Consider the following 15930-nt stretch of genomic DNA (forward strand, 5'->3'; position numbering starts at 1 on the left):
ACAAGAAAACGCCTTGAGCATCTCAAATAAGTATCTGCTGTGACCTTGGCTCTCAGTGGACCACTTCACCTCCTGGTAGCCACTGCTTTGACCATGCTTTGTCTTCAGGATCATACTGGTAAAGCCAGGTTTCACCTCCTGTTGCAATTCTTCCAAGGAATGTTCCAGAACTTTGCTCTCACTTGAAGACTTCTATCATACTCTCTGCTCTTGTCTGCAGCTGACCTGGGCTTTCATATATTTTGAGCAGAAACACTGCTCCACTTCCACTTTTTGGTCAGAACTGTGCAAGCTGAACCGACTGAGATGTTTATGGTGTTGGCTGTTGTTCTACTGTTAATTGTCAGTCTTCTTCAATTAGGATATGAACAAGATCAAATATTTTTTTCTGGCAAATTGGTGTGGATGGCCTATGGCTATTGGCATCATCTTCAACAATGTCCCTTCCCTTCTTGAAATTACCCACTTGTAAAACAGCAGATTTGTCGGGGGAACTGTCCCCCGCTAAACTTTTTGTAATGCATCAGTGATTATAGCATTCTTCTCAAACTTCTCTATCAATAGGATGTTTGTTTTTGCTTCAAATTTAGCAGAATTCATGTTGCTTTGATAGGGGACTTTTTTCAAGCTGATGTCTTATGCTTCTTAGTGCCTCAAACTAGATCCTATTCAGACACATTATAACAAGTTAGTATGAGTACATTTTGGTATAAAAAGTTTTTGGAATGCATGCAGTTTTTCCATAATATGAATTTTCCATGAACTTTCTGTATATACACACACATATATGGTATGCCTATATGTGTATGTATATAGGTATACTATTTGTGGATATATAACATAAATAAAGTCTTACAACATCTATTATTTTTGGATATATAACATAAATACAGTCTTACAACATCTAACTTAAGTGGCCATGACAGGTCTGTTGGCTTTTTTTTCTTTGTAAAGATTTGTTTATTTATTTGAAAGTCAGAATTGCAGAGAGAGAGACATAGTGAGACAGATCTTCCATCCATTGGTTCACTCTGCAGATGGCCACAATGGCCAGGGGTGGGCCAGGCCAAAGCCAGGAGTCAGAAGCTTCACCTAGTTCTCTCATGTGGGTTGCAGGGGCTCAAACACTTGGGCCATCTCCCACCACTTTTCCCAAGCTATTAGCAGGGAGGTGGATCAGAAGTAGAGCAGCTGGGAAATGAACTGGTGCCCATATGTGATGCCAGCATTGCAGACAGAGGCTTTACCCACTGCACCACCACGCAAGGCCCTGTTGGCTTGTTTTTAAAAGGCCCATTACAGTAAGAAATGATGCCTCTTAGTGAGAAGAGGTTCCCATACACGAACGAGCTTCAGGACTGCCACCCCCTTGACTTCATATGGCACTAATCAGTCTAGCGACATCCAAAGGCAGTTGGTCAAACTAATAAAATTGGGAGAGAGTGCTCTGGGGAGTAATAATGTATTGCTATTCCTGGCCCAAGGTTCTCTCTGGCTATCTTTTAGTTTGCATTGAAAACTATCCTTGTTCTCAGAGTAATAAAGCAGGAACAGTTACTCAGGTCAAATTCCAAAAGTTTTGTAAATTATTTTGGCATACAGAATTTAGACCAACTAGAAAATGAGCTAACAGACCTTTTTTTGTTATTAATTTCTGCCACCAATTCTAGTACAGTTTTTTCTATCCTCCTTCCTCTCCCCTCCCCACCCAAATCTCACTTTAACAGATGAGAAACTGTGGGGCCTGCACTTTGGTGCAGCAGGTTAACGCCCTGGCCTGAGGCACGGGCATCCCATGTGGGCACTGGTTCTAGTCCCAGCTGTTCTCCTTCCGATCCAGCTCTCTGCTGTGGCCTGAGAAAGCAGTAGAGGATGGCCCAATTCCTTGGGCCACTGCACCTGTGTGGGGGACCTGGAGGAAGCTCCTGGCTCCTGGCTTTGGATCAGCCCAGCTCCGGCCGTTGCGGCCAGCTGGGGAGTGAACTATCGGATGAAAGACCCCCCCCCCCCCGCCTCTCCTCTCTCAGTGTAGCTCTGAATTTCAAATAAATAAATAAATCTTAAAAAAAAAAAAACAGATGAGAAACTGGAACAATAATATAAGATTTACTCAGTTAATCTAGTGATGTCATATTAATACATTATTAACTAACTCAAACATGGAAATATTTAATAATTCAAGCAAACCAGGTTAGAAGTGGGGCTTTGGGGAATTTTTTTTTCTTTTTGGTGAACAGAAAGCGGGAATCAGAATACTTAAGGCTGTATCCACCTCAAACATTGTTGTAGGGATTAATTGAGATAATGTGGCAAGAGGTCTTAGCAGGGTGCTTGGTATTAAAGTCAGTGTGTAGCATAGTGGTCCAGAGCTGGGACTTGTACCAAACACTAAAATATGGAATATGGGCATCCCAAGCAGTGCCTTACCCACTGCACCAAATGCCCTGAGTAAGAGTATTGATCAACTGTTTCTATGTGCAAAATCTTTGGGAACATGGAGGAACACGATACTGTCCTCACACCCAGCAAAAAGGACCACTATGCTACACACTGACTTTAATACCTGACACTACACACTGACTTTAATACCAAGCACCCTGCTAAGGCCTCTTGCCACATTATCTCAATTAATCCCCACAACAGTGTTTGAGGTGGATACAGCCTTAAGTATTATTAGACAAACAAAACAAAACAAAACGCAAAGACAGATGCCTAGAGATGATATTCAACCAGACCAGTTATGCCAGGGTACTGAGAAGCCCTGAGCCTGCAACTCTTCACCCACCAGTATGGACACAAATCAATATTTCACAGCAGGAGCAGCCTTCCTGGTATGTACCAGCTGAGTACCGGCACTTCTTATACCCAAGTGATTTTAATACAAGGAAGACATTAATGATGGCAATTTAAAGAGCAGAAGTGCATTGCCATGTGATTACGAAGTAGGAAGAGATTTCTGATTAGTACAGGGCATCTGGGGGAGATCCTGGAAGGGGCAGCTCTTGGGCTTGGGTCTGAAAAACTGGGCTGAGTGTGAGCAAATAGCATGGCTGGCACTGAGGACGGCATAGAGGAGGATGTTCCAGCAAAGTCAACGGCTGAGCTGGGGCAGAGCATCATGAACATATGGGGCGGGACCAGCATTGTGGCGCAGCGGGATAAGCTTCTGCCTATGATGCAGGCATCATGTGGGCGCTGGTTAAACCCCAGTTGCTCCACTTCTGATCCAGCTCCCTACTAATGTGCCTGGGAAAACAGCAGCAGATGGCCTAAATCCTTGAGCCCCGGCACCAATGTGGGAGACCCAGAAGAAGTTCCTGGTCATCGGCCTGGCCCAGCTCTGGCTGTTGTGGCCATCTGGGGAGTGAACCAGCGGATGGAAGACCTCTCCCTCTTCCCTCTGTAACTGCCTTTCAGATAAATAAATAAATCTTTAAAAAAAAAATAAAGAACATATTGGGTATGTATGGATAGAGATTGGATCTGGACCAATTAAACTCAATGACAGGACAAGAAGTTAAATAAAAATTGACAAATTAAAAATTTCTTTTAAAAATTACTTCTGGGTAACTTTAAGAAAAGTAATTTTTGTTGTTGTTGTTGTTGTTGTTGTTGTTTACTTATTTGAAAGGCAGAGTGACAGAGAAAATGAGAGAGAGAGAAATCTTCCATCTGCTGGTTTACTCCCCAAATGCCCTCAATGGCCAGGGTTGAACCAGGCTGAAGCCGGGAGCCTGTCACTCCATCTGGATCTCCCATGTGAGGGCAGGGGCCCAAGCACCTGGGCCATCATCTGCTGCTTCCCACAATACATTATTAGGAAGTTGGATTGGAAGCAGGGTAGCCAGGGCACAAACTAGGCATTCTGACAGGGCCGAGGGAGTCCCAAGCAGCTGCTTAATCCCCTGTGCCACAAAGCCTTTCCCTACCTGCCCCCAACCCACCAGATTTTAAGGCCTGGTGTGATCTAGTGAGGGAGGCCAGAAGGAGCGGTCAGGTGGCTCCTGGGTAATCACCCCCCTCACTCCTGGAGGTCACTTCCCAGAAGCTTCGCCCACTCTCCTTGCTTGGGTCAAGTGCAGCTCTTCCAGACGCCAGGAGGGTTCCAGCTGGCCTGTGTCCCTAAGCCCTCCACCGTGCAGCTGACCTCGCCCTACCAGACTCAGAGCCCCCTCCCCCAGTACCCCCTTCCCTACCACAGCTGAAGGCCAACACTTGGCGCCAAGAATTTCCAGACGGAGCCTGCATGGCTTCTTGAATCGAAGGCATATGTCACAGTGGATTATGAGAGTGCACGGAACTTGATCTCACACGGCATCTGACTCACGACGCCATGGGGTGAGCTGAGTCCAGATGCCTCCCTCCCCCCTGCCCTGTTGGCTTCCTTCACTTTATCTCTGATTGCCTGGTGTGGGTGAGGGCTGGGCGGACGTTGTGGTCAGGAATCAAGCATGGAAAGCCTGAGACATGGGAGTGAAGGTGACACACGTAGGGGCAAGACGTGGCACGAGGATGAGTGAGGGGCACAGAGAGTGACAACTCACAGGGTTTCAGGCTGAGAAGACAGGAGGGGGCCAGAGGCAACACCGGGCGGGCAAAGCAAGGGATGATCGGAGGGCAGGGGCAGTTTCCCAAAGACCAGAGGAGAGGAGGCTTGGAAGGGAAAGAAGGAAACTCGAGTTCTGTCTTGCAGCACGCTGCCCCGAGTCTATGGCGTCCACTGGGCCCTGGGATGCTGAACACCGCCAGCAGCAGGAGAGTTTGGAAAGTGAAGAATGTTTTAAAACCCACATAATTTCTTACTGGGTTGGGGGACGTTTAGAGTCGTTTATAGATCTTTACAGCTAACTATAACGACCTATCTTTATCTTTGCTGTTCATAGCCATCTAAAACAAAGCCTTCTTGCTAAATGCAACACTGCGCCATTAGAATGCCTGCCACAGGGGAGGCTGGCCATCTCCACACTCTTTTCCCTGCTATTCAAATCCTCAGGGCCCCTTCCAGGTCTCTGAATGACTTCTGGGTCAACAAGAGCCTAAGACACAAGGAGGCACTGGGAAAGCCTTTGAACTTGATACCCCCTCTCACAGTCTTCTGTGACCTCGCACATGGCCTCTAACATCCCTAAGCCGGTTTCCTCATCTGTAGGGTGTACACAGGGTTAATATCTGCCCCACAGAACTGTCGGAATAATCCATGCCAAGTGGTTCAGTATGTCGGCCGGCCCATAAAAAAATATTAACAACCACCGCCCAGGGGCCACCTGTTCCAAGACAGGGGAAAAACTCCCTCCATGACTGAAAAACCAAACTGCAAAAGAAAGGATGACATTTGTTCAAGTTTTCCATACATTTTGTAAGTTTTAAAATGTAAAGGGGAGAGGTGCTTTCCCTTATGAAAACAGAGAATTCTTGTTAAACTTAATGGGCAGGCTGGCACTATGGTATAGTAGGCTAAGCCTCCACCTGTGGTGCCGGCATCCCCTACAGGCGCTGGTTGGAGTCCTGGCTGTTCCACTTCCAATCCGGCCCCCTGCTGATGCGCCTGGGAAAGCAGCAGAGGATGGCCCAAGCGTTTGGACCCCTGTACCCATATGGGAGGCCCAGAAGAAGCTCCTGGCTCATAAATAAAATCATTAAAAACAAACCAAAAAACAGGAATTAAAAGATAAGTTGGGGTGGGCATTTGGCTCAGCAGGCAAGCCGCTATTTGGGACCCAAATCCCCTACCGGAGGGGCCTGTGCTCGAGTCTTGGCTTTGCTCCTGATCCCAGCTTCCCACATTAGCACACCCTGGGAGGCAGCGGTGATGGTTCAAGTAATTGGGTTCTTGGCATCCACGTGGGTGACACGGGTGGAATTAATTCCCAGCTTCCTGCTTGGGTCACATCATTACAGGCACTCGGTGCGTGAACAAGCTAATAAGACCTCTGTGTTTCTGCATCTCAAATAAATACTTTTTAAAAAAGAAAGCTGTTTATTTTTGAGATGCACACATATAGGGAGTCTTCCAAAAGCTCCCGGGAGGGGCTGGTGCTGTGGCACAGCAGGCTAAGCTGCCACTTGCAATGCTGGCATCCCAAACTGGAGTGCCTGTTTCCAGTCTTAGCTGCTCTGCTTCTGGTCCAGCTCCCTGCTAATGTGCCTGTGAAGGCAGCAGAAGACGGCCCAAGTCCTTGGGCCCCGGCACCCAGGTGGGAGACCTGGAAGAAGCTCCTGGCTCCAGCCTGGCTCAGCCGGGTTGTGGTCATTTGGGGAAGTGAACCAGGGGATGGAAGATTTCTCCCTGCTTCTCCCTCTCTTTGTTGGTCTGCCTTTCAAATAAATCAATCTTCTATATAAAAAGCTCATGGGAAATGTGTATCATGAAAAAACTATACAAGGATTTACTGCATTTTATTGAATGTCCATGCCAAATCAACTTCATCAACTAGTGAGGATCTCATAGATTCACAAAACAGGATACAAATAGGGTGCTGCTTGCTTTCAGAGCAGATGGGAGGGTTTCCGTGATCCTCTTGGGAATGCATCATAAGCAGCACTGGCTACACTGTGGTCCATTGGCTTCTGGTCATCCGCTGAGGCCCTAGCTGCTGCTTGGAAGGGTCCAGGCACAATCTGCGTGGCCTTCCTTAGGTCACCACCTGCCTGGACAAAGGCCCTCAGCCCACCATCCCCTCACTCAACAAGTACTGCCCACCAGCTGCCGAGCACCACGCATGTGTGGAACTAAAGACATCCGCGCCCGACTCCGCACAGCACGCACGGGATACTCTCCTCGCCTCGCTCCCCTCCCGGGACAGAAAAGCCAACCCCTGCAGGAGGGGGTCCCCGGGGGAACCGGCCTGGACGCCTCACCTCCCGCGGGGACCACGGCTCGCCCACGGCCGGCAATACCGGCTGTCCCGCGCGGCGGCATCCGCACGGCGCCCGCCAGCCCCGCGGCTCAGCCGCCGGCCTGCGTCTCCATGGTAACCGTACACAAACTACCGCCGGGCCCTCGGAGCTGCAGAGTCCGGCAGCCGCCGGGAGGACTGGGCGAGCCGGGGCGCAGGGAAGGGGGCGTCCGGCCGGACGCAAAGCACCTGTGAGGAGCGTTGGATACGGTCACCGCAGCCGAGGTTCAGCGCATCTTCCCGCTTTCCCGAAGCAGCCGCAGCTACCAGCTGAGCGACAGCGCCGAAGAAGAGGGCGGGGCGAGGCGGGGCGGGGCGAGGTCGTCCCCGTGTCGCGGGTCGCCGCTGGGCCACTGGGCCTGCGCCGGCGCCGCCAACGCATGCGTAGAAGCATCGGGGCGTGGCGCCGGCCTTGTGGGAGGAGCTTGGCGAGGGCTGGAGGCGGGGATGCGGGCTCCGAGATGGGAGAGAGGGAAGAGGATAGTCGCTTGAGGCCCGCGCGGCGGGGCGGCGTCTGCTTTCAAGTTAGCAATTTGGGAACCGCCTCGGTGGAGCCGGTGCGACATCTCCGCGCCTCTGTTAAGTGTCGCTAGGCAGGGCGGCGGCTTAAGGATAGGAGAACCCGAGGGTACGAGTCGGGACTTACTGGTTCGGACTGCGACTCAGTGTTTCCTCCGATGTGAAGTGGAGGGAAATCTGGGGTTGAGGAGAAATGGAGCGAGGTGTAAGGAGCTCTGCGATCCGCGAGGCTCGGCCGGCTGGCTCCCGGGCAGCCCCCGCGCCTGCCCGCACTGCCGCGTTGCGGAGGGGCGCCCGCCGGCACACGCTGCAGCGGAGCTGGGAGCCCCTGGGCTAATAACAGGCGAGCCGGAGCCGAGGCCAGGCCTCTCTTGTTATGCTGCACCTGTCAAGGTAGAAGTCCCATCGTGTTCCCTGAGCACTTGACGGCGGGAGGTGCAAGGGAGACGTTAATCACGTTCCAGCCGCTTTGCAGAAACACGGAGATGTGTCGGCCCCAGTGCTGTCAACGCTGGAAAGATGCCACCTCCCTGGGTGCGAAGTCACTTGTAAAGAATAATTAAGCCACATATACTATGTGGGAGGAATTGTGTTAAGTGACAATGACGCGAATCTCTACTACAGGAATGCAAATATTCTCAGAGTACCCAAGAGGATTTTGAACACAATGAGCAAGAAACACTTTTATTATTGATTGGCTAATGTTAGGACCTGAAACAAAATCTTAGTGTTTCTCAGGGCTGACATCTTTTCCAGAGTCAGCTTGAATGCTCATATCCAGTCCCGCTGGACTCCACATATGAAACCATAACTGGTGCATTGAATTTGTGACTTGTGAGAGCTGATAAAATGCAACTTTATATTGGTCTCTCACGGCCATTTTAAAAATATGTTTAATGCTGGTTATCGTTTGCCTGTGGATGGAAAGTTTCTTTTTTAAAAAACATTTTATATATATATATATATATATTTTTTTTGACAGGCAGAGTGGACAGTGAGAGAGACAGAGAGAAAGGTCTTCCTTTGCTGTTGGTTCACCCTCCAATGGCCGCCGCGCTGTGGCCGGCGCACCGCACTGATCCGATGGCAGGAGCCAGGTGCTTCTCCTGGTCTCCCATGGGGTGCAGGGCCCAAGCACCTGGGCCATCCTCCACTGCACTCCCTGGCCACAACAAAGAGCTGGCCTGGAAGAGGGGCAACCGGGACAGAATCCGGCGCCCCGACCGGGACTAGAACCCGGTGTGCCGGCGCCGCAAGGCGGAGGATTAGCCTAGTGAGCCGCGGCGCCGGCCATTTTTATATATATTTTTAAAAGAGACAGAGATCTTCCATCTGCTGGTTCACTTCCCAGATGGCTGGGCCAGGCCCAAGCCAGGAGCTTCATCTGGGTCTCCCACTGGGTGTCAGGCCCCCAACACTAGGACCATCTTCTGCTGGTTTCCCCAGGCCATTAGCAGGGAGCTGGATTGGAAGGGGAGCAGCCAGGACAAGAACCAGTGCCCACAGGGAATGCAGTAATGCAGGCGATAGCTTTACTCACTACGCCACCAGGCCTGCCCCTTCTGTTTATTCTTAGATAACCAACCGTCTCAAAATTCCAAAATTATAATGTTGGGTGCAAGATATGCACCAGATTTGCTTGAAAGTAAGTCCGCATCGCCTGACCCTACGCCAGGCTGGAGGCCCGTGGTTGGCCTTCCAAAAGGATGTGGTGGATTTCGTGTGGTCTCTAGAGGCTGTGTGAGGCCCAACCTTAGGTAGGCACAGAGCAGGCAGGGGAGAGCAAGGAGATGGCGCACTTCTTTCTTTGAGCTGAGCGGCCGGGAGCTTGCTGTGCTGGCCTAGGAGCCAAGTGATCCGTGTGGATCTTGCCTGGGTCTTTTGGAGACTCCCACTGAGGGGCGCCTCTCTCCCGGGAACTCCAGTGGATGCAGTGCGGTGCCATTGGTTGCTAGCGGCCACTTCTTTGCCTCTAAAAATCCAGGTCCACTCCAGTTGCCACTGCCCTTTTAGCTGGGTCCCAAAGGAAAACCCCACGGATCCCCTGCGCATGCACTCCTCTGTGCTGCCACAGGATGGCGCTGTAGCTTTCCCGGCAGTGAGCTGGGCTCCAAGCCTCAGGCCCCCTGCCCGCAGTCTGTGGCAGGCTCCCTTGGAAGCTGCCGCCCAGAAGGAGTAGCACTGCACCCTCATGCTTCAAAGACAGCTCACGCAGCTCCCGTCTCCACGCTCTGACCTTTTGTTTGCCGCCTCACTCTGGGTGAGGGGTCTGGACTTGTCGGGGGAGGCTGCGTAGGACGGACTTCAGAAAATTGATGGAAGAATCCGCCTTGTCTTTTAATCCTATTTTCCTGGAACTTTCTGGAACTCCCTCGTCGTTCTTTGACTTGCCCTATGGAAACTCGGCTCCACCTCGGCTTGGAACTGATGCCAACTGAAACGCCGGTTGAAACACCTGTTGTGCAACCACTGACCAGCCATGGTCTTGCTTCTAGGAGTTTGGTCCAGAACAAACTTCGATAAGCACATTACGGGAACCTGAAGCTAACCTGCTCAGTCAGCCAGAAAGTGCCTGCCAGGCTGGTCAGAACTGAACAGGAGGAAGAAAAAAAAAAAAAAAGGGAGGGGGCAGCTTTATGGAAAGTAGTTACGTGAAGGCAAAAAGCTACCCAGCTTGCATCCCTGAAAGACACTAGATGGGAGAATATTTGGGCTCCCACAGCAATGACCTGGAAGTTTTTCTGTGGTTACCTGATGGCTGGTTAACAGAATTTACAAAATTTTACATAGTTAAGCTCTGTAAGAGGAATTATATTAGAAACAAAATTGCCGGCCGGCGCCGTGGCTCAATAGGCTAATCCTCCACCTTGCGGCGCCGGCACACCGGGTTCTAATCCCGGTCGGGGCGCCGGATTCTGTCCCGGTTGCCCCTCTTCCAGGCCAGCTCTCTGCTATGGCCAGGGAGTGCAGTGGAGGATGGCCCAGGTGCTTGGGCCCTGCACCCCATGGGAGACCAGGAAAAGCACCTGGATCCTGGCTCCTGCCATCGGATCAGCGCGGTGCGCCGGCTGCAGCGGCGGCCATTGGAGGGTGAACCAACGGCAAAGGAAGACCTTTCTCTCTCTGTCTCTCTCTCTCACTGTCCACTCTGCCTATCAAAAATAAAAAAAAAAAAAAAAAAAGAAACAAAATTGCCAACATTACCTGAAAGAGGAGGACAAAATACTAATTCTGAATATCTGACATTTATAAAGCACTTTATAGTTTCCAAATTGCTTTTCAATTTGGAACATTTCATGTCTGTTGTCTTATTTGGAATTTGGAATGAGCCTGAGAGGGAGGTAGTTCAGGGATTATTGTCTGATTTCAGAGCGGAGAAAATGGAAGTTCAGAGTGACTAAGTGGTCTGCCCACAGGCATACAGCTAGGAAAAGGATCTGAGACCGGATGTTCTTTTTTTTTTTTTTTTAATTGTTCATTTATGAGAGAGAGAGAGAGAAATAGAGAGAGCCCCATCAGTTCAGTCTCCCAAAACCGTGCACGCCCCAGTGTCTGCAATGGCCAAAGCCAAGAGCCAAGAGATGAATCCAGGGCTCCCTTGTGAGTGGCAGAGCCCAGAGGCTTGAGCCATCGCAGCTGCCTCCTGGGGTCTGCATCGGCAGGAAGCTGGAGTCAGGAGCTGGGGCTGGGGATCAAGCCTGAGCACGTTCACCCTGTGTGGCGTGCTCGACACCCAAGTCCGGGGTGCCGTCCTGCTGCTGTATACCTAAAAACGGCGCTAGTGCCCAGCATCAAGAGGTTCAAACATGGTCTCTAGTCTCTCCTCTCATCTGTCCCACAGCATATCTTGTATGGGGTTGTAGGAGTCAAGAGGAAGATCAGGGTCTCTACCCTCACTTGAAAATGCCTGCTTGGCCTTGTCTAAATAAGGTCGCAGTTTGTGAACTCAAGAGGCTTCCGTAGCCTTGGCAGCTCATGACAAGAGCCTCGGGTGATCACTGACGTCATAAATAAGAGTGTTAATGGTTAAATCAACAACGGGAGACACTGTGCACTTACTCTCCATGTAGGATCTCTGTCCTTAATGTGTTGTACTATGCGAATTAAAGCTAAAACTAGTCTTCACACAGTACTTTGTGTGTCTGTGTGGGTGCAAACTGTTGAAATCTTTGCTTAGTATAGAGTTGATCTTCTGTATATAAAGATAATCAAAAATGAATCTTAATGAAGAATGGGATGGGAGAGGGAGTAGGAGATGGGATGGTTTGTGGGTGAGAGGGTGGTAATGGGGGGAAGAACAGCTATAATCCAAAAGTTGTACTTTTTAAATTTATATTTATTAAATAAAAGTTTTTCTATTAAAAATAAATAAATCTTTAAAAATAATGCCTGCTGAATTTATGGATTTTGAGTTAAGATAAGAATTATGTAAGCAGTAGATTGTAACAATATTGTTATGCAAAAATGCAAACAAGTTGATAAACTCAGATTTATCCCCAGATTCTACTAGTTTTTATAGCCTATATAGTAGTTTATGTCACACATCTCATATTTAGTATCTATGGCTCATCTTGATTTATCTATTAGCTATATTCTTGAAAAGATAGAAGTTTAACATACACTTTATTAATATAAGTTTGCCCAATGTTTTTTGATGACTATAACAGAGATGTGATGGGGGAAACTTGTTTCTGGCATGGAAAAAAAATGCCAATTTAGAACTGTAATAGTTATTTCAAAATATTCTGCTGTTGTCAATATGGAATTTCTGTTAGTAAAATGGCACACGGTTTACATCCCAGACACCATCCTAGGCGCTGGCCCCTGCCACCAGGTGACCAGATGGCCAAACCACAGGTGTCAGCTCCACCTGCCCCCCACCCTAATGGGATTTGCTGCTCCTACTTCCCTGCTCCCCTGGCAAAGGTCTAACAGGACCTGCTTCCCGTACACGTGGTCTCTCTCTTTGCCCCTTCCCTACAGCCTATCAGACTTCCCCGTCAGTAAACCTTTTCCCTTAACTCTGGGGTTTGGTGTGTTTTGTGGTGGCCTTACAATTTCAATACTGTAATTATATTTATCATACAATCCCTTGAGGAGCTCATCAAATTGATAACCTATGCAACCTTTGCTTACAATTTTAAAGACGTGAGTACATTAAAATGTTACCTGTGCATCTTCAGTACTGCCTTGTTTTTAAGCAAATTATCCCTACCAAGTCACCTCCACTATGCTCCCTGGAACCAGCAAGTTGCCCACAGGGAAGCTCTTGTGCGAAGGTCACTTTAATTACCAGCTGATGGCAACGCGTCCCTAATCACCTGGCATTTCCCTGGGAGGGAAGGGGTCTAGTTCTCAGGGGTGAGTCAGCGGGGACGGTAACTCTGGGTGGCTTCGTCCTAACCAGCTGCTGAAGAACTTCCTGTAGGTTCAAAGAGACCGGCTAAGACACCCAGAAAGCCACACTTTGTCCAACTCCCTGTGAGTCTTTACTTAGTGCCTGTATCATTTGAAAGCTGTTGGCTGCAAATAGCAGAATAACCCATCAACAGTAGCCGAAATGCTAAGGACATTTATGGTTTTGTTGAACAATAAAACAGAACTGGGCTGTGCTCAGGGTTGGTCCTGCCTCCCACCATGGTCACAGCCCAGCCATGGCAGTGCTGAGCTGTGTCTTGTCCCACAGCACTGTCAAAACTCAGGGGAGAGGAAGACAACATTTAGCCTGGTGGCTACGACAGTTGTAGCCCACATCTGAGTGCCTGGTCCCAGTCCCAGCCCTGCTTCCAGTTCCAGCATTCCTGCTAACAAACACCCTGAGAAACAGCAAGGGATGGCTCAAGTCCTTGGGTCCCTGCCACCCATTTGAATTGAGTTCCTGGCTCCCGGCTTCTGCCCAGCCCCAGCCATTTTGTGGGCATTTGGGGAATGGACCAGTGACCAGGAACGCTCTCTTCCTGCCTTTCCAATTAAAAAAATTAATCAGGGAAGACAGAGAAAAGGACTTTTTCCATATACAGCTCTATATTGAGAAGAAAAACATTTCCCAGAAGCCCCTCAACCATGTCACCTGGCCTCACACCAGTCCCTGACAGTGATGAAAGAGATTACTATGGCCGGCACCATGGCTCACTTGGTTAATCCTCTGCCTGTGGTGCTGGCACCCCGGGTTTTAGTCCCAGCTGGGGTGCCGGGTACTAGTCCTGGTTGCTCCTCTTCCAGTCCAGCTCTCTGCTGTGGCCTGGGGGGGGGGGCAGCTGAGGATGGCCCAAGTGCTTGGGCCCCTGCACCCGCTTGGGTGACCGGGAGGAAGTACCCGGCTCCTGGCTTCAGATCGGTGCAGCGCCATCCATGGCAGCCATTTGGGGAGTGAACCAACGGAGGGAAGACCTTTCTCTCTGTCTTTCTCTCTCACTGTCTAACTCCGCCTGTCAAAAAAAAAAAAAAAAAAAAAAGAGCTTACTACCAGAGAACTTCAAAAAGTCCCAGGAAAATGGAATCAAAAGATTTTATTTTCATGCAAAAAATTCTAGAGTCTTCTAAAAGTTCACAGAGAGCACATACTCTGAAAAAACTGTGCATAGATTTCAAAGTCCCAAGCTGGGACTTGAACCTAGACACTCTGATAAGCAGTATCTTAACTGCTATGCCAAATGCCTGCCCCAAGTAATTTTTTTTTTAAGATTTATTTATTTGAAAGACAGAGTTAGAGAGAGGCAGAAGTGGTGGGGGGAGTCTTCCATCTGCTGGTTCACTCCCCAAAGCTGCACCGATCTGAAGCCAGGAGCTTCTTCCAGGTCTCCCATATGGGTACAGGGGCCCAAGGACCTGGGCCACCTTCTACTGCTTTTCCAGGCCACAGCAGAGAGCTGGTTTGGAATTGGAGCAGCTGCGACTCGAACTGGCATCCATATGGGACGCTAGCATTGTAGGCAGTGACTTTACCCGCTACACCACAGCCAGCCCCCCAAGTAATCTTTCGATTCCATTTTCCATGGATTTTTGATATAAGTTCATATCATATGATTGACTTAGGTCAGTGCAGGTTCAACCTCTGGGTTTGTGAGGAGGAGCCCACTTTCTCTGGGCATTTTGTTGCCACTGCCTGAACAAGGCAGGAAGAAGGGGCCGCGGCTGCTGGGTAGAGAGCAGTGACTGCCCTGCTGGTCTGGGTGAATGAGTGATGCAGAGTGCCTCCTGACGATGGAGAGACGCTGACAGCTGCTCATCCTGACTGGAGCGAGAGCCCTGAGGGTGTCAGGCCAAGGCAGGGTGCTCTGGCTTGGTGCTGACCCCCAAGGGGAGGCCATGATCATGGACTGTGCAGCACAGTCACCTGGAGAACCTCAGAGACCACCTCTGCCCAGCACCCACACGATGTTCTGATTCAGTGGCTGGAGGAGTGGGGCACAGGAGGGTGGGTTCGGGCTTTTAGGGCTGCCGAGGAAACCATAGCATGCCGCAGCCAGCATGGAGAACCCCAGCTCTCGCGCAGGCCAGCGCTCCCCTTAGAAGAGCTTCAGCTGGGCTCCAAAGCCAGCTTCACTGACAGGCAGCAGAGCGGTGACAGGTACCCCTGGCTCCCCGAGGAGAAGAGCCTCATTATGCATGGACCCAGAGGGGCGAAGCCACCTCACAGACTCACCATGTGTCCTGGCTGCTGCCCCTCCCGTCACCAAACCATGGTGGGCGTGACTTACACAGGCCCGCCCTCCGGGCCCACCCTCCCCACCCGATTCTCCTGTTCCAAGCTGGCCCTACACTCCACAATCAGAGTGAGTGCCCTGAATCACAGTCCTGGGTGTGTCCCCACCACCCCCACTGCCCAGGTGCCCTCAATGTCAGCCCCTTGACCACCAAACTAAATCGCAGGTCTCCGTGACCTACGTGAGAGCCTGCACTCCTATCTTATTATAGTAACTAGGGCTTAGGGGACTTAGGTGTAACAGGACCTGAGCTGAGTGCTTCGCCACTTTAAATCAGTAACCCTGCACGACTACCGCTGCGCTCGTCTCCCACATGTGGAAATGAAGCTTTAGCATCTCTCCTTGTCCGGGTCACACAGGTGGTTCCAGCCCAACTCCTCCACCTTGAACGTGGCTCATTGCAAGCCAGGTTCCCACAGATACTGTATGCTCAGCCAGAGTGGTGGCTGCCCATCCCTGGACACGATCTCTGGCTTCGTGCTTTGGCTTTGGGTGGTCCCTCCCCCAGGAGCCTCAGCAAGGAGCTGACTCGGCACGGGGCACCCAGCTGGAAGGATGGCAAAGAGGAACTGACCCCTGAGTAGCCTCCAGAAGAGAGAGAGGATCGAGTGTGTCTGCCATTGCCTCCTGCCTCCTGTCTTCACTGGCGAGTTCGTGGGTGGGTCCCATTGCGCCCACCTTTTGTGGTTTTCTGGAGCAGCGCCCCGTGGCCCAGGAGAGGAAATCGTGTACAGGGGGATGACTGGACTGGGCGTGGCCAGAGGAGAAATCTGAAGGGACCGGCTGCAGGCCTAGGCTGCACGGGGAAG

At 50.4% G+C, this 15930-nt stretch overlaps 1 protein-coding gene across 7 annotated transcripts in view; it reads right to left on the bottom strand.

Moving 5' to 3' along the window:
• ARMC2 (armadillo repeat containing 2) overlaps positions 1-7747 on the bottom strand; it is a 142667-nt gene extending 134920 nt beyond the window's left edge. For 3 of the 7 annotated variants that reach the window (XM_089333842.1, XM_070073721.2, XM_070073720.2), the window contains exon 1: positions 7086-7234. The gene's annotated coding sequence lies outside the window, so the exon portion shown is untranslated. Of the gene's footprint in view, positions 1-7085; positions 7235-7542 lie in introns of those variants that run through there. The other 4 variants (XM_089333843.1, XM_070073724.2, XM_070073723.2 and 1 more) reach the window with 4 other exon arrangements.
• Between the last annotated feature and the right edge of the window lie 8183 nt (positions 7748-15930).

The sequence above is a fragment of the Oryctolagus cuniculus genome, chromosome 5, assembly GCF_051225735.1.
Source record: "Oryctolagus cuniculus isolate XC-2025 breed Fujian yellow rabbit chromosome 5, ASM5122573v1, whole genome shotgun sequence".
In the NCBI taxonomy this organism is placed as follows: Eukaryota; Metazoa; Chordata; class Mammalia; order Lagomorpha; family Leporidae; genus Oryctolagus; species Oryctolagus cuniculus.